Source organism: Cynocephalus volans, chromosome 2 (genome assembly GCF_027409185.1).
Source record: "Cynocephalus volans isolate mCynVol1 chromosome 2, mCynVol1.pri, whole genome shotgun sequence".
Lineage (NCBI taxonomy): Eukaryota > Metazoa > Chordata > Mammalia > Dermoptera > Cynocephalidae > Cynocephalus > Cynocephalus volans.
In genome coordinates, this window is record NC_084461.1 from 89,357,563 (window position 1) to 89,385,340 (window position 27,778).

Below are 27,778 nucleotides of genomic sequence, written 5' to 3' on the forward strand. Positions count from 1 at the left end.
AAATCTGTAGTCTCTTATATTTGGATCATTTATATAGTTATTTTTAGTGACTAATGGAATTTGTTGAATATGTTAGCAGAAGTATAGTAAAACAAAATTTACTTATGGTATATTTACTGTTCCATTCTTGGGTCAAGCGTACACCAAACACATTCATCTTCAGAGAAAGAACTGAAAGGGAGATAATAATAAATTTCACATTGCAGCTGTTAAAGGAGGCAGTTTTATGTCACGATTAAGCCCCCAGGTTCTGGAGCCAGATTGAGTTCTACCCACATACAGAAGGTGTGATTTTGGACATAGTTAAACTCTCTGTGCCTCAATTTCCTCATACGCAAAATGCAGAAAATAATATTACTTATCAGAGATTTTTTGTAAGCATTGAATGAGTTAATACCTGTAAAAGCACCTAGCATTTAGTTAGCAATCATTAAATGTAAGCTCTTATTAATAATGAAAAAAAATTTTCCCACTCTCTACTGTAAAGTCTTATTTTCCAAATTGTTGCTACTAACACTTTCTGAGTCTTTTTAATGTGATTTCTTTTAGCTTTATGAACTTCTGAACATCAAAGGGAAGGATTACAAACCAGAGACTTCTAAGAATTAAATTCTGAACAATTCATGGAGAAAATGTAGAAATGCACCAAAAATGTATATAATTTCTAAATATATGGAAATTAAAATTTACCTTTGAATTTAGACATACTATGTTTTAGCTCAAAGTTGGGGGTCAGGAACGTACTAGGCTCCAAATTCTTCACAACTTTAAATCTTATTTCATTCATCTTCATTCTGACCATAGTCAGTAGCAAATCAATAATTTGCTCTGAACAGGAACAAGTAAATTATTACTCTTTTAATGTATAATATAAAGGTCAACAATATATCATAAAAATTGTACATTAGAAGTTATAAAAAACAAAACTACCAAGCAACATGTGATTTTAATTAGAAATAGAATGTTGATGATAAATCCCAACAGATGCATTTGATCCTTTCAATGCAACAAGAAGAAGGCAACACCTCTGGATGCAGAAAAGAATATGACTCTTCCACCTGAGATTTGTAAATTAAGGCTGTTCATCACTGCTCTTGAATTATCATGATATGAATTTCACTTAAAAGCTTCTCTTAGTTTAGAAGTCATTATGTTGCTGGAAAGACCAGGGAGAAATGCTTCATCTTTAACATTTTATTTATCATCCTCAAAATTGTTTTACATTCCACATTTTTCAACCTGTTTCCATGGGGGTGGGGAACTGGCAGAAGAGGAGTAGATATTTCCAGGCCCCACCAGACCCACACAGCCAGCTCTTCTAAGTTGGGCATGTTCCAGTCATGTTCTAAATATAGCTACCACTATCCTGTGTTACTTGGAGTTCTTATTCTGGGACTGTTGGGACACATTTCCAGGGCCCACTAAAAGGTATAGAAAATATGCCACTCCATTTAAGTGCCTACCCTCAGCCTGGACAAGACCCCCAGTCAGCTTTAGTCCTGGGAAGGAACTGTTGTGCAACTTTCAGCAAGGAAATCCATATTCCATGATACTCCTGGGGGACCCCTAGCTCCTCTAGAGGTATGGATCCCTTGGTGAATAAATGGCGATATCTCTTTACAGAGATTTAAAAAATAATGTTGGATATTCTCAGGAAATAATGGATATTTCCAGTATTTATTTATAACCCCAGCTAAGGAACTGGAGTTCTCTAAATTATGATTTAACCTATATAGTGAGTGTGTGGGCTGGAATTTATTAAATGATACATATATGACACATTTTTAGTTTACTTCTATTACTGTTGGCAGATATGACAGAATAGATTCATTTACTTTTAAGAACTAAAATTGTATCACATTTATGAAAACTTTTTTTGCTTTCCCTTTTCGTAAAAACACTTGAGGAAAGTCCTATTTCAGTTCATTTGCACTTATACAACTCTGATCGACTTCAGTACCAATCACTGGATTCTAGTAACAGAAATCATATATTTGATGTCTTGGATGAGAAATGAACAGATATGAAGTAACTTAATTTTATAATTCAATAACATTATTTAGCCTGTTTTAAATTGTTTGTTAACAAGGTATGACAATTTATGTATTAAAAATAAATATTTATAGTAAGAAACTTCCCACATACTTTATTTGAAGGGTAATTACCCTTCATATACTCCATAACTCAACAGCTTTGATGAAGGTGGCAGTGAGTTATTATGGCCTTTACTTTGTCAGAAAGACTTTAATAACTTCATCATGCCACTGGTGTCTTAAAGTTATGGATTGTGTGCAAGGCATAATAACTGTCTTTCTTTTTGAAAGAAACTATGTTTCTCAAGTGGCCAGTAATTCACAGTTAATTTAAAACTGGTGGCTTTGTATCTCTAGATTATATTTTCTCTCAAAATAGAGATAAAATGCCTTACTTATATTTACATAATTTTAAAAACTACAAGGGATCCTCACATATAAATCCTTAAAAAGTATAGTGGAGTCCTTTTTTGACACCACTGAGAAACAGATCATAATGTCTGTATCATGGACAACCATGTTACATCTGGTTTTTAAGATGGTATGAAATTAAATATTATGTTGGGGGAGGGTCATAATTTTATCTGAAACCTATTGCTTTGTTCTTACTCCATTTGGCTGAAATTCCTCCTGTTAAGTGACTGTTATTTTAACAGCAAAATTGTGAGTGTTGTGGTGGCATTATTAAAATACATATGTGTTATCTAGAAGTGGGAGATAAGAATGTGTTAGTAGTTTGAGGGAAACATATTAGCTGCAAGGACAGAGGTTTGGTGGTGAAGTGCCCTGACGGTTGACACTCAAGGGCGGAGGCTGGAAGGTGTGGGAAAACAGGAAGAGTATTTATGGATGACATTACCAAAGAGTGATAGAATTTGCTAGAGAAAAGTTGGCTGACACTGGCATTATCCAATTTACTTTAAGCCATAGATATGAGCAGTACTTTTATTTTTAATGTGGGTTTTTAAAGCATACAGTGAAAGAGAATAAAATAGTTCCTCTGCTGTTAAAAACTCATTGTAGAGGCTGAATTTGATGATAATTGATTTTTAAAAGTCAAAGACATGTTTATTGAAAGTTGGGGTTTTTAAGAGCAAAACTTATCCAGCAATTCCATTTCTGGGTATACACTCAAAAGCACTGAAAACTGGGATTTGAATAGATCTTTGTATGCCAGTGTTTACTGCAGCATTATTCACAAGAACCAAAAGGTGGAAGCAACCCGTGTCCATCAACAGATGAATGGATAAACAAAATGTGGAATATATACACCATGTAATATTATTCACCATTAAAAAGGAGTGAAATCCGGGTAGATGCTATAACATGGATGAACCTTGAGGACATTGTGCAAGTGAAGTAAGCCAGACCCAAAAGGACAAAATATGGTACATTTCCACTTACACAGAGTATCTAGAACAGTCAGATGCATAGACAAAAAATAGTATGCTGGTCGCCGGGGGCTGGGGAGAAGTGGGAGTGGCAGTTATTATATAATAGGTGCAGAGTTTCAGTTTGGAAAGATAAAATTCTAGAAATGAATAGTGGTAATGATTGTACAACAGTGTGAATGTACTTAATGCCAGTGAATTGTATACCTGAAAATGGTTAAAATGAAAAATTTTATGTTATGTATACTTTACCATAATAAAAAAGCAAAACTTACTAAAGTGATATTATAAAGTAATAAAATGCTTCCAGTTATTAGAGAAGAAACTAACAAGACAAATAGGGTTAGCTAATTATTCATATTCATAAATATTCAGTAGTTATCATTACACTAAATTTGGGAAAAATACAATTTTCTTATCTTGTATATGATCTGGGGAATGATTTGCCCATATTTAAAATTATTTTCTTTCAGTACTTGACATAATTCTTGGAACATGAAGATGCTCAATAAATATTTGTTGATTGGTATTTGTTTATTCAGGAAATTATAGTCATAGCTTCATATGCAAAATAATCAGCTTAACAGTAACTCTTTAAGTCTACTTACATGCTCAGTGAACAGATAGAAACATAGCCTTTAAAATACAATTTAAAAATGTGTGCAATTTCTGTCAACATAGAGTCAATTTTAACTTCTTTCAGGCACATTATTTTCATTATCCCGAACAGTGCTGTTCCAGTTATGAGAAACTGAATATCATCTGTGTAAGAAGTTACACATTTTTATTTTTATTAGCAAGTATATTTTCCCCCATTGCTTTTTTGAATTATGCTTGTTCATTATGGAAAATTGGTAAATGCAAAAAAATAAATAAATAAAAAGCACAAAGACAGTATTTTAAAAATTACCCATTATTTTACCATGCAGACATAAGCACTGATATCATTTGTTCGTGTGTCACCTGTTCCACTGTTCTGTGCATGTGTATGTACATGTACACAAACATATAAAACTCTGAGATACAAAATTAGGATCATAATGCCCATTGTTTTATAACCTGCAGTTTTTTCACTGAGCAGTAGATAGTGAACATTTCTTATGTCACTAAATGTTCTTTTACGGCTGCTTTCTAAGTACATTTATTTCATGCCTGTACCAATCTTCTATTATTGGGATTTTAGGATTTTGTTTTTGCTATTATAAATGATACTATGATGAAAATACTTTAAGACTAATCTTTTGTGAATCTCTATTTTCTTAAAATAAATTCCTAGAAGTAAATTAGGTAAAAGAGTATGAACATTTTAAAAGTGTTTGATACATACTGTATAAGCCAAATTGTCCTTCAGAAATGGCATGTAAATGGTTTACATTTCTATAGCGGTCTATATGAGAACACCCATGTTCCACCCCAAAATTAGTGGGGGGTTTTGGGTTTTTTTCTTAACAGTCAATTAGAGAACTGAAAAATAGTAATTTTCATTTTAATTTGCATTGGTGACATGAGCATTTATTCTATGACTGTTGTGCATATATGTTTATATATGTTATGGTTACTCTGTTAATGTGTTCCTCTTTTCTTTTATATTTGTAAGATTTATTTATGTGTTAAAGATATTAACCCAGTTGTTTGTTTCTTTTGCAACTACTTTTTCTCCAGCGGATTTTTCTGTTTTCAACATTTTGCCAAATGTTACCAAGGAAAAAAATAAAATAAATTTTAAAAATAAACAAAACCCCTTTGGACAACTAAAATTTATTTGGGAGTTGTTTTTGAATCCCAGATAGTTATAGTACATTCCCTTTTTTCAACCCCCAGTGAGAAAAACTTACCCTGACCATCAATTAGTTGTAAAGCGTTCAGTCTTATGATAGATAACCTTACCTTCAGGTAGCTTGTCTCTAGGGTTTTATCTAGGACAAGCTAGGAGTTTCTTGAAGGAAAATAGTGAACATTTGATCTGGATCTACTCCATTACTCCAAGTATTGCTGAAACACACCTAGTGTTATTTTTACTGGACAACATGCAAACATTGGAAGAAGTTGCATGCATCCTAATAAGGGAGACAGAAAGTTAACGTTATTGTGTGTGTATATGAGGGTTTGAATATATGTTGAGGGTAGGAATGGACAAAATAATGCCAAAATTATCATATTGAGAAGACTATTAAAGGTAAATGAGACCTTTATTGTCATAAATTGCTCTCCAATCCTGTAGGGATAAGAGGGCATATGAAAAGACTATGGAGGTTACTTTCAAAACCAACATTTACCAAGTTCCAGGAAATGAGTGTCTTTGTATAAAAAGCACTTAGCAATTGCACAAGCCTTTTTTTCCCTTTATTTAACAAGGAATTTACTGTTAAGGCCTTAGAGCACTTAGTGTACACTCCCTTAAGCTTTTGAAAAACATATAATACATGATAACCCATTTGCCATGTGCTGACATTGTGGAGAGTTGGAATAGTGGCAGTGCACTAACGTGAAATGTTGATGACAAATTTAGTATTTGTAATTTGAAATCTATTTTTGATACATTAGAGGTGCTCCCTATTTAAAGAAACCCACAAACCATAATTTTGTCAAGTGAAGATTTCGTAACAAATAATTACCGTCGATTTATTCTTCTTACAAATTAGAATACAGTTTTGCAGTGTTCGAGGCTCATAGTCATCTCATACTGACTGACGGTTTGATTATAAGCAGGAAATATGCTTTCTGTTGCCATCTTAGAAAAAAAGTGACACAAAAGCCTCAAGTCATATAGTGGCATATAAGAGCACTGCCAAGTAGAGTTAATCAGGTAATATTGGAATAATTTTTTTTATTTATCTAAAAACTTTCCCCTTTGGCATCATGTTTGGTTAGGAGTCTTGGTTCTCACAAGAACAGGACTTTCTTTCTACTTTAATATAGTGTCTTCATCCTACTTTTTTCCTTTCTTCCTTTAAAATTATGTATGATACCTTCACTGAATGTATGAATTTTTTGTCAACACCTAAGATTCTTTGCATTTAAAATTCCTAGAAGAAATAAATACATATTTAAATACTCATATAAATTAAGTCCAAGGTGTCTAGGCTTTTCCATTTCTAATGTTTAAATCAAAAACTTCTTATAAGTGGAAATTTAAAAAATTTTGAAATTCTTGGAAAATCTTTTATTGAAACAATTGTTGGTTAAGTACAGTACTTTTAAGTATATTATATGGATATGTATACTTAAGTCTATTAAGTACAGTAAGTGCTGATTTTATTTCAAAGCTCAGACAACAATGATATCGAAATATCCTTTCTCACTTAAAAAACAAGAAAAGATTTTAAAAGAATTTTGAAAATATTAAATGTGTTAACTAGTTACAGTAACACTTTTATCCTAGATTTATATAGAAAGTTAATTTATCAGTTTTGTAAAACGATTATAGTTAGAGAAGATTATTTTTCCATTTAGAATAAAAAACTTAAATTCAGCAATATGTAAAACATTATTGAATATATTGTGTTATATTTACCTGAGAATTTCTGGTTTAACAAATTAAATGCACATTTTTTTTAATACATTGACAATATTCTTATAACTACTGATCTTTTTATTAGGGAATTTTAAATAAAATTCATTACTTATTTAATACTTTTGAATTTATGTGTTTGAAGTGGTTTATTTATCCTCGGCCAGTTACCCCTTGAGATTCTAACTATTTCATAAATCTAATTTAAATGATAATTTAAGCATAAATTACTGTTACTGGCTGTCTTCTCTTTCCCTTTTACTGGGGACCAGCATTAGGCAGCACGCTCAGGATGACCGGGTCCCACCGAGGTGAGGGAAGGAGGCCAGGAACGGCCACAGCCTGGAGCAGGGAAATGCTTTGGGCTCTTTTCCCGGAATGAATTGGCAGAAGTAGGTTCTTACTGATTTATATACATTTTTCAACCAACTGAAGGGAGGAATTATTAAACCCAGTGGTAAACAAAGCATTTCAAGCATTTTGTAAGAAGTGATTAGATTGGAAAGATTTTTCTTTCCTACTTTAAAATCAGAGAGATTAGTATTATTGAATTAGCAGATTCTTCCTGATCTATATTATTTTCATCGTAGACTTTTAAGAAAGATTTAATTTTTGTAGAAAACTGAAGGCATTTTGATTAAATATAAAATTTAGGGGTTTAATTATGCCGAGTCCCTCACTAAAAATTATTGTGTACATAAATTAAAGATAATCAACTTAAAAATACATATGTATTAAACATGTAAAATGTGACTACAAAAATTCTGATGTTAATTTTTTTGTTTGAGAACTGTGTACGTCGAAATCTTGGCATCATCTTTCATGAGACTCACAAGTCCTGCTTCCATTATGTTGTTTACCTAGGTTATTTGGCTTTTCTCAAAAGTGAACAAGTGTTAGTTGGTTGCTCCAAATAGTGACAAATAAAAGAAAATATAGAAAAGGGTTGAAAAGGGAGATGTGTTATCTTGCTCTTCCTTTTTCTGTTTCCTCTTTCTGCTGCTTTCTTTCTCTGCACATCCTTAGATAGAACTCAAAAATTATTATTGAGATTTTTTGTGGGAACCAAGAGAGACAAGAAGAAAAGTTTTAAATTGCTGCGCTCCCTCTAATACTGATGCTCCTCGGTTTTTTGAGTGCCATTAACAGTTTAAAAGTGCTTATCAGAGCAACTCTTACTGCTTTAATTTGGGTGTACAGATTGCTGTTAGTGTTGTTACTATCTGTTTTGTGTCAGGCTTCCTAGCTAATTTCCTTGTTTATTAGCTAAATGATTTTCTTAATGGCTACCCTTTTGACAAATGAAGAAACCTTAGCTGCTCTGAGAGGGAAAACCAAATTTAAAAGTTCACTGTCAAAGGGATGAGGAACATCTGTATTCATGCTGCTGCCCTGGTGTTGGTGTGAGAGAAAATCTGGTGATTGACCTTGATTCTTGACTGAAAGTCACAAAAATATGCATAATTTGGCCTTTATCCATAAAACAAATAGCAACTGTCTCCAGTTAAAGCAGGAATTAAATTTCCTTTGTTTTGAGTGTGGAAAAGGGAATCTTTTCCAACCTTATTATCAAAGGGATATAGTGAACTTTTTCCTGAAATATTTTAGAATCAACATTTTCATAGAAGCATTTTGTTTGAGCTCATGTTTTGTTAACCATGAGTTATTTTGTTTAGTTTATACTTGAGGATTTAGAGGCAGCATTGTGTTTAAAGGAGAAATGTCTTTTTATTAAACAGTAAAACAATCTAAATACCCAATGGAATCAACAAAAACTCCCATGATCTGATGATAGATTTGGGATTAGGGCCCTGGGAAGGGACATTGGACATTTATATCAGGACTCAGTTTGAGACTTCTTCACATGATCTTAGCCAAAAGGCTGAGAAGCGATAGTTTGAGATTTCTTACAAACCAGTTTTGATTGGTTCAGTTCAATGAGGGCAACACCAGCAGAGCTGGAACCCTCTGTAGCTAACAGTCTGAACTCCATTTATCCTTAATGAAGTCAGTCTCCAAGAGTCACCCTTGATCCTTGTTAGGAACCAGGTGAATAGTTTAGGACTCATACACCTGTCTGTGCCTCTGCAACCAGTGAATCTGACATGGTACCAAATGTTTATTTATTCACCAGATGTCATCCCAGAGTTTGGGCAATGAAATTGGGTATTTGCAGTTTCATACAGCAGAAATCCATCTTTTAAATAAGACAAGAAAAATTGAGCTTCTGAGTGTTTAAGTATGGTAGGAGTCATCTTTGCTCTTGCAAACCTGATTACAATTCTGTTAACCTCTTTATTTTTGTTTCTTAAGCACCACAATCAGCCAAAAAAGTTTAGAGAAAATTGTGGAAGAGAAAGTGTTTAGTCTGGATTTAGTCCTTTCATTTGATTCTCCTTGCACTTTTGCCTCCATTCCCCTTGGTTACCTGTCCCACTTGGGACTCACATTTCTCCATTTTCCATGAGGGAAACTGTACGTTTCCCTCCTTGAAACTCAGTCAGCTGCTATCTGTATAACTATGAACAAGTTACTTAACCTCTTTGTGACTCGATTTCCTTATTTGTAAAATGGCAAAAGATATTAGCTATATCATAAAGTTGTTATGAGGATTTAATGCATTAAGTTCCATCAAATACTTAGTACCTGATTATACAAAGGGCCGAGTGACCAGTTGTCTTATAATTGCTAATGGACCTATTAACAGAAAAATGATAGAGAGTCAAACATGTCATTGCCAAGTGCCAAAATGTTAAGACAGAGTTGTGAATTTTTTGAATGTGCAACAGCACAAGGGCTGGTGTTTTGCTTGTTCTGTGGAAATAGTCTTATAGAATGTCTTAAAGATACAAAAGGACTGTTGAGTCAGTCTCTAGAAGATTACTGGCATAAGAATATCCTAAGAACCCCAGGAATCATAAATAGTCTTTTATTGGAAGAGGAGACAATAATAGCCATATACTGTTGAGCTGGTGGATTATTTTATATCTTTTGTAACTTTCATTTCTCTCTTAGTAGACATAGTGCTTTTTAATTCAATGTGAATGTCCTAAATCATATGACTGCTTTTAAATATTTTGAATGTCCTAAGTCATATGACTGTTTTTAAATATTATTTTAAAATTAATTTCTGACATGGTGAGTGTATTTCTTTTTGAGACATCACATTTTTAAACATTTAGAATGTAACCTCACCATTTTACTTTGAGAATACTGTATGCAAAATAATTGTGAAGGACATTTTATTACCTAGTATGTATTTTCAGCAGGTGGCTAATGGCTTTTGACCTGCTGTAGCAGGATACAGAACTGAATGTCAGACAATATTTTTTTAAAAGCTGCATTTTCATTATGCATAATGAAGGACAGTAATTTTTTTTGAGATTGCCTTGCATATTATTCCAAGTAGTTTTTGATAGAGATGTGTCAATTTGGTAGGAGAGAGAAGAGAAACTTGCAATGTTCCAGCATTTAGTTTAGGAATATTTAAATATATTCAGATTACTAAATATAAAAATTGTAATAAATAATATCAAACTTAATATATTTACATGTTAAAAGCCATTTAAGGGACATGGTATCAGCCTTCCACCATTCCCATATCTTTGGGCCATTGTTATAAAAAATCACATTTTAATTCATCTGTTTTTCTCTTTAGTAATTTCTGTTTTTCTTGAAATTTATACAGTATATTCTATAGCCTACTTTCACACAGACTTTAAGAATTATATATACTAAAGAATAGTTCAATTTTTTGTATGTGAAAATAGACCATGACATATACCATATAAATGACAGGTTGTTCAGGGCTTCAAGATTAGCAATTTTAGATCATTGTCAATGTTAGTTTCAAATTAAGTATTGGCACAAGTTTTTATATAACCATCATATCACATTGAATAACACTTGTATTTAAACTTAGTTGAATTTTTGAGATGAAGACATACATGCAGCTTGATTAATGCCCAGAGTATCTTGTGGAGTGGGTGACATGAGAAAATGACAAGGTAAACAGGTGTATTTTCTGTATTGTGCATATTAGAGCTAGCAGTTTGCCACTGAGCTCCATGATGAGGGAGGAATATTGTTTGTGAGCCTTGTGCATTTTAGGCATTATTTATGAGGCTGAGTTCTAATTTTGCTTATTCCCTAAGTAATTTCTGGTTTTCAGCATGCAAAGGAAGTATATTATTGGGTTTTTTTAATGGTTAAATTTATATAGTAGATGTCCTTTCTTTAAATTTAGGCACTAAAAATTCTCCCACATCAAAGTAGCTTGTGATTCTCATTTGTGGCTAGAGAGTTAATCATGTTTCAATAACACTTTGAAGTTAGCTTTTCTTTTTTTTCCTTAACTCAGCATGGGTTCATGAATAAAACTAACCGCTCTGATAGGTATAGTGTATTATTGCTCTTGCCTATGGCTCTTGCTAATAAAAAATCCAATTCTGGTTAGTTTGCTGAGATCAAATCGATGTAGGATAAAGCATACTTTTTTTCCTGTTATGAAGCCTTCTCACAGAAAATAAGTAGGTAGGAAAGCATCGTGGGTGGAGGTAAAAGAAGTAATTCAGGGTTAAGTATATTTTAGCTTTTCTGCCTATGTTGTGTTTAGTTTGTAACCTGTATGCGTTTTTACTTCTCACTGTCCTTAAAATTAAAATTCTTATTCTTTAGGACTAAATTCCTAGAAATTCCTACTCATTAGTTAAAGTAGATGAATCTGCGGTTGTGTGAATGAAGTAACAATAACAATAGCAATAATTTAATTTGAGAAAGTGTATATGTTTTTCAAACAGTTAAATGAGAAGCTGTCAACTAAAGAATAGGGTAGGTATTGCAACTATTGCAAAAATAACTTGGAATTCTGACAGTTGCTAAAATTAAGTCGGCTTGCTTACGAGATTACTTAATCACTAAATCAAATAGAATTTGGCATTTTAACGAATAGGATATTTTCTACTAATGTCAGAGAGGAAAAGAATTTTGCTTGGATGCTTGCTTCAGGATGTACCATGTGAATTTAGAAACCAGAGAACATGCCAGAACTAGAGTAATGACTGTATAAGACATTCAGTACACGAGCTAGATGTACTAGGCTTAAATGGAAAGACCCTTAAAATGTAGTTAGGGGAATACAAAGAAGGAGCTTATTTTTGCAAATTTTCATGTGTATAAATACCACAGTAGATAGGAACGTGTTCTCCAGAGTTAGATACACCCAAATTTGTGTCTCAGTTTTAACTATTTGAAGCCTGATCACTTTGGGCAAATAAATTGTTCTCTCTGAGCTTCAGATTTCTTAACTATAAAATATGGATAGTAATGGTATCTAATTTATACTATCATTGTGAGAAATAAGTACCAGAATGAAACAACTAACAAAAACTACCAGTTCCAGAGCCCTGGAAACCTTTATTGTTTATGTATTTGTATATAATGGAACATATTGTTACATAGGCTAGTACTTGACCTCAGAATCCTTCTCACACAGAACATCAGGAAGTCCCTACTATTTCATAGAAGTTCGCTCCCTGAGTGAATCCAACCCTACCCATCTTCTCTTCTTCCTGTTGTGCTGTCAGCCTCTGTGATATAAATATCAATTCAGCCACTTGGAAAAGTGAGAATGGAGAGATTGGTTATTCATCGTCATAATGTTCAGGCAGTGTGCTGGGTGCTTTAAAGAAATTTGTGTTAAGCAGGTGACTTTCAAATTTACATTTTCAGTTTTATCCTCTTCCCAAAGCTCCATTTATGCATTCATTTATTATTATCTCCTTCATTTGTCTAATAGGTATCTAAACTTACCATGCTCACCACTCACTATTCTCCAGCCATGATGGGCTTCTTTCTGTTCCTTGAACATTCTAAGCTCATTTCTATATTGGGCCCTTTGTTCTTGCTGGTTCCTGGGCCTGGAAGTCTCTGTCCTTTTATTTTATGCATCTTGCTCCTTCTCCTTATCCAAATGTCATTTCTTCTATGACTAAGGTTTTTAATTGTAGTTTTCAAATGTATCTAAATCATTCCCCCATCCAATCTTTTATCTCATCATCCTGTGTTTTTGATTCTTCAGAGCCTTTTTTCACATATATAAAAATGTAATTTGTTTTTTTCGTTGTTTATTTTTTTATCTCCTACACCAAAATGCAAAATGCAAGTTCCCTGACAACAGTGGCCTTGTCTAGCTTGTTCCACACTGTATTCTCATGACCAGAAACAGTGCTCATAGAAGTGCTCTCAACAACCTTTGGAGGTGTGATTGTTCTTTCCCTAATTTTATAGGTGACAAAAATAGGTCCAGGGAGGTTAAGTAGCTTGCCCAAGATAACATAGATTGGAAGTGGCAGAGCTGGGATTTAGACCCAATGCTGTGCTCTAAAACACTGCAGCATTGCCTCCCTCTCCACAGCTCAAGGTCAGGGATGTTAATGGGAGAGAGGGGGCTGTGCTGAGGTCTTGGAAGTTCCTTTGAGTTCCTGAACTGGCAGTTATTGTTTTCACAGCATTGTCAGACAAGGGCTGTCCTGATCACTTTATACTCCAGTATCCCTGGCTTATCTTCTCTTCCCTTTTCCTTTTAAACTCAGTGCCCAAGAAACACATGATTAATATTTCACAAGAATGCGTTCAATCCCTTACTGCTAGGGAGATACAATGAAACTAGATTTTAAAGATACTCCCAAAGGGGTAGAATCCATGGGTTTGAACCTGGATGGAATTTTCCAGCTGGCTTGGGTTGCTCCTTTTATGTACTTGCTGTTTTCTGAGCATTTCTAACTTGACAGTGGTTACAGCTATAGCTTTCTTTTTGTGAGATTATCTTAATAACACAGACATTGCTTTAGTTTTAACTTGTTTATTCTGTACTTGGCCCCTATTGACTGGAATGTTCCACCCCACACCTCCCCACCATGTGATATTGAAGCTGAGCTATTTATATTGTTTTAACCAGACATAGTATAGAATAAAACAGACTTTCTTGTAATTTGTATCATTAAAATTTATAAATTATGTTTAAGCTTTTTGGGAAGAGAGAAAGAAACCCAGGGCAGTTGATTAAAATGGGATAATCCACTGCATAATAAGTCACAGCCAGCAGATTATGGAGGGGGTGATTGTTGGTGCTTTTTACTCTAGGACATTTGGTGCATGTTGCTGCGTTTGACCTTTTAGAAGCTATTGACATCACTTGGGAACTGCCAGTAAACCTGCCTTAATCGGTTAAACAGAAGGAATCTTAGCATTGTGGAGCTGACTGGTTGATTAATTTAAATCGAAGCACACACAGTCCTGCCTGGATGCCCTATGTGAGACCCTTGCACAAAAGGGTTTCATTCAGAGGCATTATAACCCACATCCTGCTGTCAGCCCCTCTGAGCTCTGTTGGTCTTCTTAGACTGCAGGCATCATCCTTAACCCTCTAAGCTTCCTTTCATTTCACGAAAACACTGTCTGTGCTTAGATTCACATAAATGCTCCACATTTCCCTCAAAGTTCTTTATTTGTATCCTAGGGAAAAGGTATTTTTAAATTCCACTAATTGAGAGATCAAAATGGGAACTTATCTTAAACTGGCTTCTTTAGAAAAAGTATATTAGAACTTAATCCAGCACTTCCTCTGGGAATTATAATCAAAATTAGAATCGTGAAATGTTGAAATAAGTTCTTGGTATTAGAGGAAGCCATCATCTGTAATTCCTTTGACTTTTAGATTCAAAGCATTGAAGGCTTTATAATCTGTGTTTAGTTTTAGAAAAACATTAAAGTTAATTGACTCTTAGGTGAGTTCAGGGGTAGTAGTGTAAGGGTATAGTTCTGGGACCTTTAAATGAAAGCTAAACTAAAATTCTTTAAGGATAAGACTTTGAGTAGCTTCAGTCTGCTCCATGGACTGAGAAAAGTACTCATACATTGGGCACTCTGCTGGGTTCGGTTGCAGAAGAGGGCAGATGTTTATGTGGGAGAAACAAAAATTGCTGTGGAACCCGTTCATAGCACATAGAGAGCTAGACTGGAAGAGACCGATACCCTCATTTAAAACATAAAACAACTGAGGCCCCAATTAATTACTCAAGCTCTTAAGGCCCTTACTTGGCTAATTTCTTCTTCTTCATCACCCAGTTACACCACTGTCGCACAATACAAATGAAGCCTCTCCAAGAAGGTGATATAATCCTGTTCTCTGTGGCTTTGTTCATTATTATTAATTATAATAATAGCTGCTGTTTATGGAGTGCTTTATGTGTTATCCTTGTCTTTATAACTGCAGTATGAGATAGTATCATTATTCTTCCCTGCCTGGAAATGAGGAAGTGATGTTTAGGAAAGTCATGGACTTGGCCCGTGTAACTGAAGCAGTGAAACAAGGTATTTTTCTCCCTTTGAGAAGGTAGCGTGATAGCTAGATGCGGGGAAGAGAGATGGGTGACGAGATGTTTCTCTCCAGCTTCCTAGGTTGCCTTGAGACTGTCTGGGTGAGCTGAATGACTATGCCTTAGGTCGTGAGTAAGGAAGAAAAATTAAGACCATTCCGGACTTAATTCTTCAGGAACAGTGGATTCCCTGTGAGGGAACATGAGAGCACCTCTTTCTAGCTGCTATTAGAAGCAGCAGATGTCCAGGTGAGGGGCGTATGGGGAATTGAGGGACCTAGAAGCTGTGTGACACAAGAGAAATCACGGCATCATTTTGGGCCTCTGTTTTTTATTTTCATCTCTAAAAGTGAAATTCTGATTTCTACCTTACCCTAGCACACTGGGTTATTTAAAAGAGTAAGTGGAAGAATTTAATTTTAAACACCTTGGAAAATGAAAAAAATTAGGATATAATAAGTTTTATGTTTATTTATTGAATAGGTATTCATCAAGTGAAGGCCAAACGTGAGGCACGGTGTTACACAGAGAACAATTTGTGAGTACAGACGTTGTCTCTACTTTTCAGAAGATTAGAGCAAGTAGGGAAGTAAGATACCTGATAATAACTATGCAGCAGAATGTTTTAAGTGCAGTTAGAGAGGTAGAGAGCACTGGCAGTTCTGAGGAGGAACTGATTTCTGATGAGAGATGGATCTTGAAGGACTGTTAGGGTTTAGATTGGTAGGGAGGAGAGACAGAAGTGTCGGGGGTGTGTAGGGGCTGGGGCAGTAAGTGTGGAATTCCAGGAGGAGGAAAGAGTGAGAGCAGAGGCCTGGAGGATGGAAAGTACTGGGACGTGTGAGTGCACCAGATTGTCTGATAGGCTGTATGTAGTACAAGGGCTTTTGTTGAAACTATGAAATCTGCTCCTGACAAGAAAAGCCTTTAGGATTTTGGAGTTTGGTAGTAACCTCATCAAGGCAATGTTTTTTGAAGATTCATCAAGGACAAAGCGATACATAAAATGATTAAAGGGGCAAGACACTGAAGTCAGGGAGACCATTTAGGAGACCGGAGCATTATGAGATGCCTGGCTGAGCAGACCTAAGTTGGAGGTGCACCTGTGGGACTGGAACGAAAAGGAGATGCATCAGTGAAATTTGGCCACTGACTGGATTAAAGGGTTATCACAACCCTTTTACCATTGGAAGTTCTCGTGACACTCTTTTATTAAATCACTATGAATTAGTCCTGATTAACAAATTGAAACCCAAATGCTAATAACATAGTCTCATATTCAACTGTCATTTTTCAGTCCTTATAAAATGCTTAACTGGAATTAGGAACGGTGTTATATTAGGACCAGAGGAGCCAAGAACGTTGCTCATCTGGGCTAGGAAGCAGGGCAGTGTAAATTATGAGGCAAAGCTAGTGCAGGATTAAGCGTGTTTTGCCTTCTCCTTAGAGAAGTGACTTGGGGCATGGAGCAGGATGGCCACTACAGCTGACTCGTCGGTGCTTTAGAAATCCTGACTGAATATCACCTCACAGATGGGACTTTAATTCCCATTTGCTTCTGAATTGGCTCTTGCCAACACGAATTCACTTAGTTTAAGAAACAAATTAGGCTCAGGCCCTTGTCGAACCCCAAACTTCAATTTAAGGATTAAGGTGGTTGTCTGGGAGTTAGATGAAATCTAGAATACTTTGATAGTCAATGGGGTGATTTCTTGGGGAAATGTGCTGTCTTTTTTTTTTTTTTTTTTCTTATGAAAGGGTATTTTACCTTCTAACTTTTGTGTTCTTTCAGTTTGAGAAGTTATGTTGTTTAGATGTCTGTGAAGCCTTAAGATCCTTTGGGATAGGAAGTGGATTTTCTAAAGATTAGGACAGATAAAAGGAATTTATCCAGCAAGAACCTGTCAGAGCTTGATGGGGCTAGTGCTGTTATTGGGTGGATGTTGTCCCTGCTCTGCACTCTGTATTTCTAATCTCTAGACCTTATGTGGGTGGCCTAATGTGGGTGTGTACTTCATAGGGCCTCTCTGTTGCTAACTTTGAAAATCAAAAGAAAAGATGTGATTTGTACAAAGTTACCAACTTAAGAAAGAGTTTATGATCTTGTCTTAAGAAGGTGGTGAGATTGCACTGATCAAAAAATTCAGTGGAGTGGCAAAAGGAAACAGAACACTGACTAGAACATGACATTTTGAGCAGTTTTTGTAGATGAAGAGGAGAATAAGAGCTAAATAAAGCCTGGAATTAGGGAATGGAGGTTGAAGAAATTAGATTCTTTTCCCTAAAGCAAGCATCTTTAACAGGCCACATAGTCTGGCCACCTGGGGCCATTTGTCTCACTGACACTTCATTTCTGTTTCTGCTGGTGGTCTTCCATATTTCCTTTAGTCTTTTAGTAGTGTCAAAGACCTCTTGGCTTGGTCTTATTTTTGGATATGCTCTTTTTGAAACTGTACCTTTTAAAAAAAATCTGACAAACTAGCTTTACTGCTGGACTGTTCCTTTACGGCTGTCATATCTCTGGAAAAGTCGATACACCTGCTCCCTTTTGTGTGTGTTGCCTAGATAACCTTTATTTGCTTTTTCCATCCTAATTCTGTTTAGACAGGTGGATCATCTACTCCTGAGAGTTGTTTGAAACAACCTTGAGATAGTCTGGCTAATCTATTAGGACCTATTCCACCAAGGCTGTCATTGGCCTTCTCTGAGGGCAGGTGACCAGGATTGCAAATTCAGAACACATTTAAGTGAATTTCTTTTTTTGAATTACAATAGTAATTCATCTCTATGGTTAAAAACACTTTTAGGGCTGGCCGGTTACTGGCATGGGAGAGCAGTGTGGTGCTTATAACACCAAGGTCAAGGGTTCAGATCCATCCTCCCTCACCCCCCAAGTACTGGCCAGCTGTGCCCCCCCAGATTTTTTCTTTTGAAAGCATAAAAGTATATAATATAAAAATTGGAGGACTCTCCCCCAAACCTAGTCTGATAAACACGTGTTTATTTTAAAATTTGAATAAATGCATGTATTGATAATATACATCGTAGCGCACACAGTCAAGCTTTTACGTATAGTTCTGCACTATTCAGTTATATTATGGTAAACTTCACATGCTTCATGTCTCAAACTCAGGACAGAAGCAAGAACAAATGAAAGGAGAGGGGTAATTCCATTTTGTTGGAAAGCTTTTTCACTCCACCTGAGTTTAGGAAAACTGAATTACTGCGTTTTTTGTGAGGGATGACTTTAATATTTTGCTTTCAGAATTCTCCCTAATCTTTATAGGAGTGAAAAGTCCAACTTGTCAATTAGGTTAAAATTCCCTACATTTTTCCAGGTTGTAAATTGGTGCCGTTGTATTCCATTTTACTATTTTCGTAAGCAGTATTTTTGTTATACATTTGTACACTATTTACTCACAAGGGAAACATTAGAAGTCAGGCTTAGCTTCATCTAAATTGAAATAGAGATAATAATAGTTTCTTCGAAATAGCTGAGATCTAAGTGTACAGTACAGAATGACAACCTTCATTTTTTATTGTGTTACGAATATCTTAAGGAAGCTCTGCCAAGTTACTTGCTTATCTTTACAATTACAGTATTTGCAACAGAAAAATTAGACCGTGGTATTGTTTAAAAACATGTCAATCCAATATTCATGGAGAAGAAAACAGTAGTTTTCATTGTACAGATGATAAATTATATACTTATTAAGGTGTCGCATATGATCAAATAAGCATGGTGTATTATTATATACTCAGCTTGATGTTGAACCATTGTTATTTTAAGGAATTACTTTAAACCTGGCATCTTTAAGAGGGGTTGTATTCCTTTGAATGTGGATACAGACGTAGAAAAGGATAAATAGTTCAAAGAGAAGATTTAAATTATGTGTAGTTTTGGGGTTATTAGCTCGTCATAGAAGAGACATAACCAAGAAAACTGTGGCAGTACGTCAGCAGATTACTTCTGCTTTTATCTGGGTATCATAATTAGGTTTTGCTGGAGGTGTTTTCTTGGTTAAGTGATGTTTTGGCAAGGATTTACTGGAGCTTGGAGATAAATGGAATGGGCAGCTGAGGCCTCCTGGAGAAGTAAATAGAGAGGATCAGTTTTCATTGTTACTAGTACACTGACCTCCAAAGGCACAGAAGTGAGCTTTCTTTTCAAAGGGAATCAAGTATTCACCTTATCAAGGATAAGGATGTTTGTAATGCAATAATATTAATGTTTGTTAAATGAGAAAACCGTATAGACCTAGGAGCATTACTATTGACCTGTGCCTTTGTCAGAGCTTCAAATTTGAGAGGAATGTTGCTAATGGAATCGTAATGACATTTGTCATTAAAAAGTCATATTGCAATTAGTAAATTCAAAATTCGTTGAGTCCTCTTGCTCTGTTGTCACATTCACTGCTTCTGTGACAACCTTCATTTGCTACTTAGCAAATCCAAACCTGGTAGCTGGAGCCCCAGGAAGTTGTTAAAGCAATTAAAGGCTTCTGTCTCCCAGCACATTGCTCGGTTACCATAGTATCCTCTGCCTCCAAGTCTCTCCTGATGATGTCAGTATGAATACAGGGGTTGTTCAGAGCATCTACGTAGGGATGATTCACCCCACAATAAAGCGCCTCTCCCGTTCCTCGCTTTCCATTGTGATTTCAGATGTCCCTAGTAATGGAAGGTAAGTGCCTTGTTAGGTAAGTGCCTTGTTTTGCATATGGAAGAATTACTAAATGCTGCTCTGTTTCAGGTTTCTTGCTTTCTAAGATATACTACTGACTGAAATCATAGTGAATGAGAGCATTTCAGCCAATAACCTAGAACAGATTTACAATTTGTATTTAAAGTGTGCATGTGTGCATGCACATGTGGGGTAAGCTTATAAAAAAAATAACTAGGAATGCACAATGTAACTCCTGCTACTCTCTCTGGTAAGCAGCAATAGCACACGCAGTAGAGCTTTTTATTTCAAACTATTATAAATTCCTTGAAATATTCTGACAGGTGTCACAGGGCAAGTGGTGCTATTTTTTTTAAAGTGTGTAAATTATATATTTTATTGGCATTTTATATGTTTTATTCTGCCCAAACAATATTAATGTTTGAAATGTCCCAGATGATATGAAAAGATATTAGAAATAAGGACCAAGTTAGGTTGAGAACATGCATGTTATAAAAATTGAAATTTATATTGTAGGACAAAGACTTAATTAATTATGTGGAGATGTATGAAGTTCAAAGTATATTGATAACTATCGTTTCATACTTTTATTGCTTTTCCAAAATCTCAAATTTTGATAGTAAAAATAATGTTCCTATTATTGTAATGAATAAAATTAGTGCTTCATGAAAGTTTTCCCTAAATACATATCCATCTTTTCTAAGGATAAGTTGGCCGTGTTCAGCTTTATGAAAAGAATACCATAAAACCACTTATATTCAGATAGAAGAGCCATGAATGAATATTTTCCTTGAGAAGTTAGTTTTCTGTTTCAGTTTTCTCCTACAGTGTGTCTCATCATAAAACAGTAAATGATGAGGCACACAAGACCAATTTCTATCAATCTATTTCTGAATCTCTCCATTCTGAGAGTTCTGCCCACTTAACAGTCAGGCACTTGCTTCCTCTTCTTGTTTCTCAAGGCACTATTTCAGTATATTCTGTGAAGAATGTGATACTGGGTTTAAATGGAGGTGGTAGGTAATGGCAGTTTCTAATTAATTAACTGATCACTTTGCAAGAAACAAAAGAATGAGAGTGAAGTGTATGGGTGGGAAGTGCTCCCATTTCTTTATATAAACTAAATCTTTATTCTGTGTGGAAGGTAGGCAGATGGCTTCGCCAGAGGTAGGTAAATGGCTTAGACTACCCATTTCTAGAGACGTCTAAAATTTAAATTTTGTTTCTTGTATATGTGGAGCCTTCTGGAATATACTCTGCTGTCTAACTTTGCTTTGTTTCTGCATGAGACTGTTAGTGGGCTGATGATACTCTTCATTCACCTTTCTATAACGAATCAGTGTAAGGTAATAATACAATTTTTAAATTTAATTACTTGTAAGTGAAGTATTTGTCTTATCTTAAATATCATACATGCTTATTCTTTGAATTTCTTTTTGCCCTGAAAACATGCTAAAATGCTTTGACTTAATTTCTTCACTATCTTGAATACTTAATCCTATTTGTTTGAAAATTTGCTAGTTAATTGCTATCAAAAAAAGTTCCTAAAAAGTAGAAAGAAATTATGATAGCACCTAATTTAAATAATGGTAGGTTAAATAGTAAAGAAATTGAGTCAATCTAAACTGTTTCCGTACTTTTGACAATGCTTTTATTGAAACACTTTCGTAATACTTGTGTTGGAAACAAGACTAACATATTCTAGACTAATTATGTCAGGTTTTTGTTCTTTATTCTGTTAATGTTTTGAGTGACATAATTTAATCTATTGAGTAGCTGACTCTTTGTAATTAAAAAAAATACTTCTGCAGTTTTGAACCTTTAAATATCCATGATAAAATTCTGCTTACTTGACCAATACTAGGAGCACTTTATAGAGTGAACTATAAAGATTACAGTTTCTTCATGCTTGAGTTAGGAAGTGGTTCCAAACAGTTTTAGGCAGAGTGATTTTAAAAATTGATTTAGGAGAGTTTTCATTCTATTTTTATGCCATAATAAGAATGTTTTAAGTTTTATAGATATTTAAACTTGTTCTTGCTGAAATATGAAAATGCCAGGTCTGTAGACTTCACTAGCATGAGACGAGTGAAAAATGACAGAAAAAAGATCACCTTGGCTCTCACTACAGAGACAAGAAAAATCATACCAGTATCCAAAAGAATTAGAGGAAGCTTTGTGGAGAACACAGAAGAAGCTCAAGCTGTGAGAAGCTCTAGTTGTGAGCTTAGGTTGTATGTGGTTCAGTACTTTATCCCATTTTCAGTGTTCATTCAGTGGCAGAGCCAGGCTGGAACCTGGGCACCATTACTGTTACAGGCCAGTTTTCGTTTTTATGGCACCACACACCCTAGCTAGAGTTGAGCACTTTTTTCTAGTCAACTTTTAAACTCTTTTTCTCTCACAAAAGGAGTGATTAAAATAGTACAATAACTAAGAAGTTTTATTTCTATTGTTGGATATAACATTACCACAAACTTGGTGGCTTAAAGAATACAAATTTAATTTCTTACAGTTCTGTTGGTTACAAGTCTGACATAGGTCTCAGTGGACTAAACAATCAAGGGGTCAGCAGGGCTACATTTCCTTTCAGAAGTTCTGTAGTGGAGAATCCAGTTTTCTGTCTTTTCCGGCTTCTAGGGGCCACCTTCATTCCTTGGCTTGTGGCCACCTCCCTCCATCTTCACAGCTAGCAAGTGTAGACCAAATCTTCCTGCTGCCATCTTTCTAGGTCTCTGCAGCCAGGAAGAGTTCTCCACTTTTAAAGACTCGTGTCATTATATTCAGCCCACCAGGATAATCTAGGATAATCTCCCCATTTTAAGGTCCTTAACCATAATCACATCTGCAAAGTCATTTCTGCCACAAAGTAACATATTCACAGATTCTAGGGATTAGGACATGGACATCTTTGGGGGCCATTATTCTGCCTACCACAGAAGGATTACGAAATGCATAGCTGATTTTATCAACATTAAATTCACAGATCTGATATTTTTATTGAAGACTGTAAGTTAAACGAGTGGTTGCCAATGGAGACTGAAATTTTGACCTCATTCAGTGGATGTAATCATCCCCAAGGATATTAAAATGCCTCAGATAATTAATAAGGGAAAATCAGATTAGAAAGAAATGTTTCACTAACTCAAATGTTCAAAACTCTGAGGTACAGACATGTGCCTCAAAAAATGACACTATTCTCAGTTTAATATTTTTATTGAGAGGCTCATGTCAGATGAAGTTAATTAAACAAAGCTGATTTGGGACTGCAGATTCCATTAGTTAACTCCTATGTGACTAAGCCCGTGTTTCTTTAGACACTGAAGGGTAATGGCTGGGCCACTGGAGACCCAAATGTGATATCTGGTAACCCTGAGTTTCATTCATTGATCTGGCATGAAGCCATGTGAGTCACAAGACTCAGAACATGAATCTGGCAGGTATGCCCTACACAGTTTCCTAGGAAAGGCATAATAAATTAGCATAATCAATAACTCTAGACTCAAAGCCAACAGCTGCAAAAATTGTTTCTTTTATTGTTCACATCCTGTGTTTATCATGCATTTGAGCTAATTCATGGCCCATGGATCCATCCTTACTAAGCATAAGATAATTCATATCTGGTAGTGGTTTTTTAATCTTTGATAAATGATGGTGGTAAAAGATGCAAAAGAAAAACTACTATAGCATATTATCTTTGAAGAGAAAGCCTAAAATTGCATTTTGCTGTGGTTCTCTGAAGAAAAGGAGATGGAAAGAAAACCATCTGTTTTCTTGCTTGTGTTCTTTTTTATTTTTGGATCATTTTCTGGAGAAAAACTGAACAGTACCTTAATACCTATGCTTTGAAGACAAGGCTTGTGGAAAGCATGTTTCTTTGCAAGAAGTAATTATTTTGACACTGATTTTTTTTTGGTACCATAGTGGTACAATAACCTTAGGATTCTATATAAAAGCAAAATCTGATTTTTTGCCATCGTGGGATTTGTCAGTCAAAATATCATTAAATATCATTAAAGGAGAGATGTTGTTGACAATTAAGTTAAAAATAAAAATCAGCGAGTTATACAATTTAATAAATAACAAAGTAGCCTTGCATCTATAAAAATATCTCTATAAATAAAAATATATATTTAGTTGTTTCTTTATGCACATATTAAGTGCAGTTCTAGGTTTAGCTTCTTTTATTTATCAGTAGTATATACCGTTTCAAGTGCTAACATAAATAAAAACAAAATCTATATCCCTTTAAATATTTGATCATTTAAAAAAATGTATATAGACTATTCAATTTAATAATAATTTTCTCCAGCTATGGTAAATCAGGGCAAGTAGAGATTAAATCTCCCTCATATTTCGCTTTAAAACAACAACAACCAAAAAAAACCTTATAGAGCAATTGCCTTCTCTGTGACAGAAGAAACTGTTTAATCTTTAAATCGTTTTGAACTGGCTTAGTTGCTTTACTGATCCTTTTACTTTGTTAAAAATTATCTTAAAAGTTTTTCTTTGAGAGAAATCAGAAGGAAAGGATCTAATAGAGATGAGAGTTTTGAGGTTTTGAATCTTATTTTGTCAGTGGGTGGTGGATGAGATGGAAGGAGACTTCACAAACTTCAAAGATTGTTATGATTTCTCACTATTTTGAAAACTAGTTCAGAGTTTTATTTCTGGGGGGAATTTTTCCTGGTTATGGGAGTAGAGTCAAGCAGCAAGTAACTGATGGAACTAGGAAGTTATCCTGTCTTAACTACTCCAAAGTCTTTGCAGATCAGAGAACCACTGCAAGCTCTACTCATTTTCCTCCCTGATCTTGCATTCAGTTATTTTCTTTATTCTATTGTTACTTTAATATTACCTTCATCTTTGAAATGGAGTGAAACTTGCAGAAAGAAAAGCAATTACTGAAATTGTTTATGAAGTTATTTTAATTTGTGGAATGCCCCTGTTTCTGCCAATTTCTGCTATGGAGGTGAGATCTTATAACTGGGACAATTTTTTCATTAACTCCTTTAAAATAGTATGCTTTGGAGTGATGATTAATGGAAATAAAGGGTACCCTTTCTGCAAGCAAAATCTAGTGGCCTGGGGCAAATAGGGAGAAAAAAGTTGAGCAGCAGTACCTTAAAGAGCATGAAGGCTTGGGAACATATGCTTACCATCTTCTGCTGGGGGGTTGCTGTGACCAGTGCATTTGGACTAGCCAGATGAAAAGGTGTAGAGAGGACTGTGCCCCATGCCTGTTGCTTACTGTCTGTCCTAGATGACTTTACAAACAGTAAGAAGCCCGTGGTGGGGGCAGGAGGCTGGTTGCTGGATGTAGCCACTACCCTGCTGGGAAATAGAGCTGTTCCCACATGCTTTTTCTTTACTCCAAGGGTGCAGGAGAGGGAAGGCAACTGGAAACCAACAGGTTGGACTTCAATATTAATAAGTAAAAAATAGAGCTCACCCACTCAAAGATTTTCATAAATTCAAACCTTCTAATAACAAATTTATGCCACAATTTAAGCTCAAAAATTTGCCAAGAGTCTCAGCATAGAAAGTAACAGAGGAATATGATTTGTCAATTGCAGCATTAGAGTATGACAAGAGTCAGGTGGCATTGTTTTCCTTATTGGCAAAGGTCAGTTCTGTCCTCTTCAATCAAAATGCAATCTCAGTAATTACTGTTGAATGCCCTCACGTGTGTGATGGTGCACTTAGTACAATGCAGAATTAATGAAAGGATAACGTGATCTCAGATTTGAAGGAATTTCAGCTAAGAGCATGACTATATATGGAGAATAGCTTTTCTTATCACTTAATAACAATTATTGTCTTATTTTCATGTTAATTTTCGCCAACCAGCAAATTCCAGTTGGGATTTAATAAATTCATTTTATTTGTATTCAAATAAAGAGTACTTGTTTCTTAAAATTCTAAATGAATAGATGTATTTACTTGATGGCAGATCTATTGTTATCCTATTAAGTTTTTTATCCCCCCATCTCTCTCAGTCCCATTTCCCTGACTGTAAAACTCACATATCTTTCTTCTGTGTTCTATCATAGAATGTCTTTTTCTTTCTCATACATACCCACACACACAACTCACGGACACACGCGCACACACACAGGTTTACTTTACAATGAACTATTCCAGTCCTAGTCCTTCTCTTTACTCTTGTTTTTATCTTCCTCTAGGTTCCCTACAACATTTATTTTAAGCCACCAGCCCCTGTTTATTGAATCCCCACTGCGTGTAAAGCATCATGCTACACACTGAGGCCCCTGCCCCTTTTCCCACTGCAGATCCCTGCTTGTGTGGTTATCAGTATTTTCTTCTGATGGGGAGAAAGTAGGTAAAATTAAAGGAGACTGTGGGCAGAAGGAAGAGACTTGATTGTAACCGGGGAAAGGGAACTGAAACAGAGCACTGAATTTGTGCCAGGAGGCTGGAGTCTTGCAAGAGCAGCAGCAGCAGCAAATGGTTTTGCGTGTTTTATCAGGCGTTTTCCAAGGGCCTTGACCATGCCCCCCACCTCTCTCCTCTTCCCACCCTCTCCCCCTCCCTTTTTCCCTCTCCTCCTCCTCTCAACTGCCCAGCAACAATATCTTAGAATGTAAAAAATAATTAATCTAAAAATAAATAAATTAATTAAAAAATATATCAGGCATTTTATGGTGAGTGAAATATTTACACATTAAGCCTTCAGCATTAAGTTACCAGTTTATCCTTCTCAACTATCTAAAATACCAGAGAAGACACCTCAGAGCCTTACATTTCTTTAATATAGCTGAACTCTCCCACTATCCTGTGCATCCTCGGGTCATCACTTCTCAATCTTGGGTGCTAAACTCTTAAAATGAAGTCCCTACATTCTTTTAGAAATAACTTGTGTTTTCTAAAGGAAACCTAAAGAGGAAGTCGTTCTGATGCTAAGAGTCAACATATATCAAACTTGATAGTTATTGAGAATTCTCTCCTGACATGTTAGCACTATGAAAATGTTCCAGTTAGAAGGAACCATGTTTGAAGGACTGATTATGCAGAAACAACTGCTTGAAATTTGTCCAGACTTAGTAAAATGTTGAAAATTGGAAGAATAATTGATTTTTCTAGTCAGTGTAGTTTTCATTGCAACAATCTCCTTTACTGATTTGGTTTACAGTCTATGTCTTTTCATGTCATAGCAGATATCTCAGTGGTTATCTGCTTTAAAGTTTCAATATTTAGGATTTTTTCATCTTTGCAGTAATTTCAAAGAAATGTAGGGTTTAGTGGTTTTTAAACTTGGGATCTGACAAAAAGGAAAAGATCATTCTTGATGAAAGGTTTCAGTGAGTCATCTAGAAACTTATACTTAGGCTTCCTGACAGCCAATAATTATTGGATTACAGTTATTTTTCAGAGGTGTTTACCCTGAGTTGAGCTTTTATCCTATTGATGATCTGAATCATGAGTTAACTCTAGGAGTTAAACTCCAGCAGTCAGTCTGCCAGCCACTGTAAAGTCACGTTACTGTTAGACACACATTTTTAATTCTTTGCCACAAAAGCAGCATTGGGCTCAGAGGAACTGAGCCTCAATGGAACTTATAGTAGGAGAGATAAGATGATAATACAAAGAATATGGTACTGCACTGATACAGATGCCCCTATTTCTTTGCTCGTCCTTGTAATAAAACTGCTCAGGAGTAGTCCATGTATGTTGTCTCCAGTTTTTTTTCTCCTGGTCTCTCTTGAACCCACTTGTCAGAACCCACCTCTCCACCAAAACCACTCAGTCAGGATCACACG

General features: G+C 35.3%; 1 protein-coding gene across 12 annotated transcripts in view; it reads left to right on the plus strand.

Moving 5' to 3' along the window:
• Positions 1-27,778, plus strand: part of PAM (peptidylglycine alpha-amidating monooxygenase) — a 282,338-nt gene that overhangs the window by 27,237 nt on the left and 227,323 nt on the right. Inside the window, exon 3 of one of the 12 annotated variants that reach the window (XM_063087956.1) lies at positions 15,797-15,851. The exons of the other annotated variants lie outside the window; for them this stretch is intronic. The gene's annotated coding sequence lies outside the window, so the exon portion shown is untranslated. The remainder of the gene's footprint in view (positions 1-15,796; positions 15,852-27,778) is intronic. 12 annotated transcript variants of the gene reach the window in all.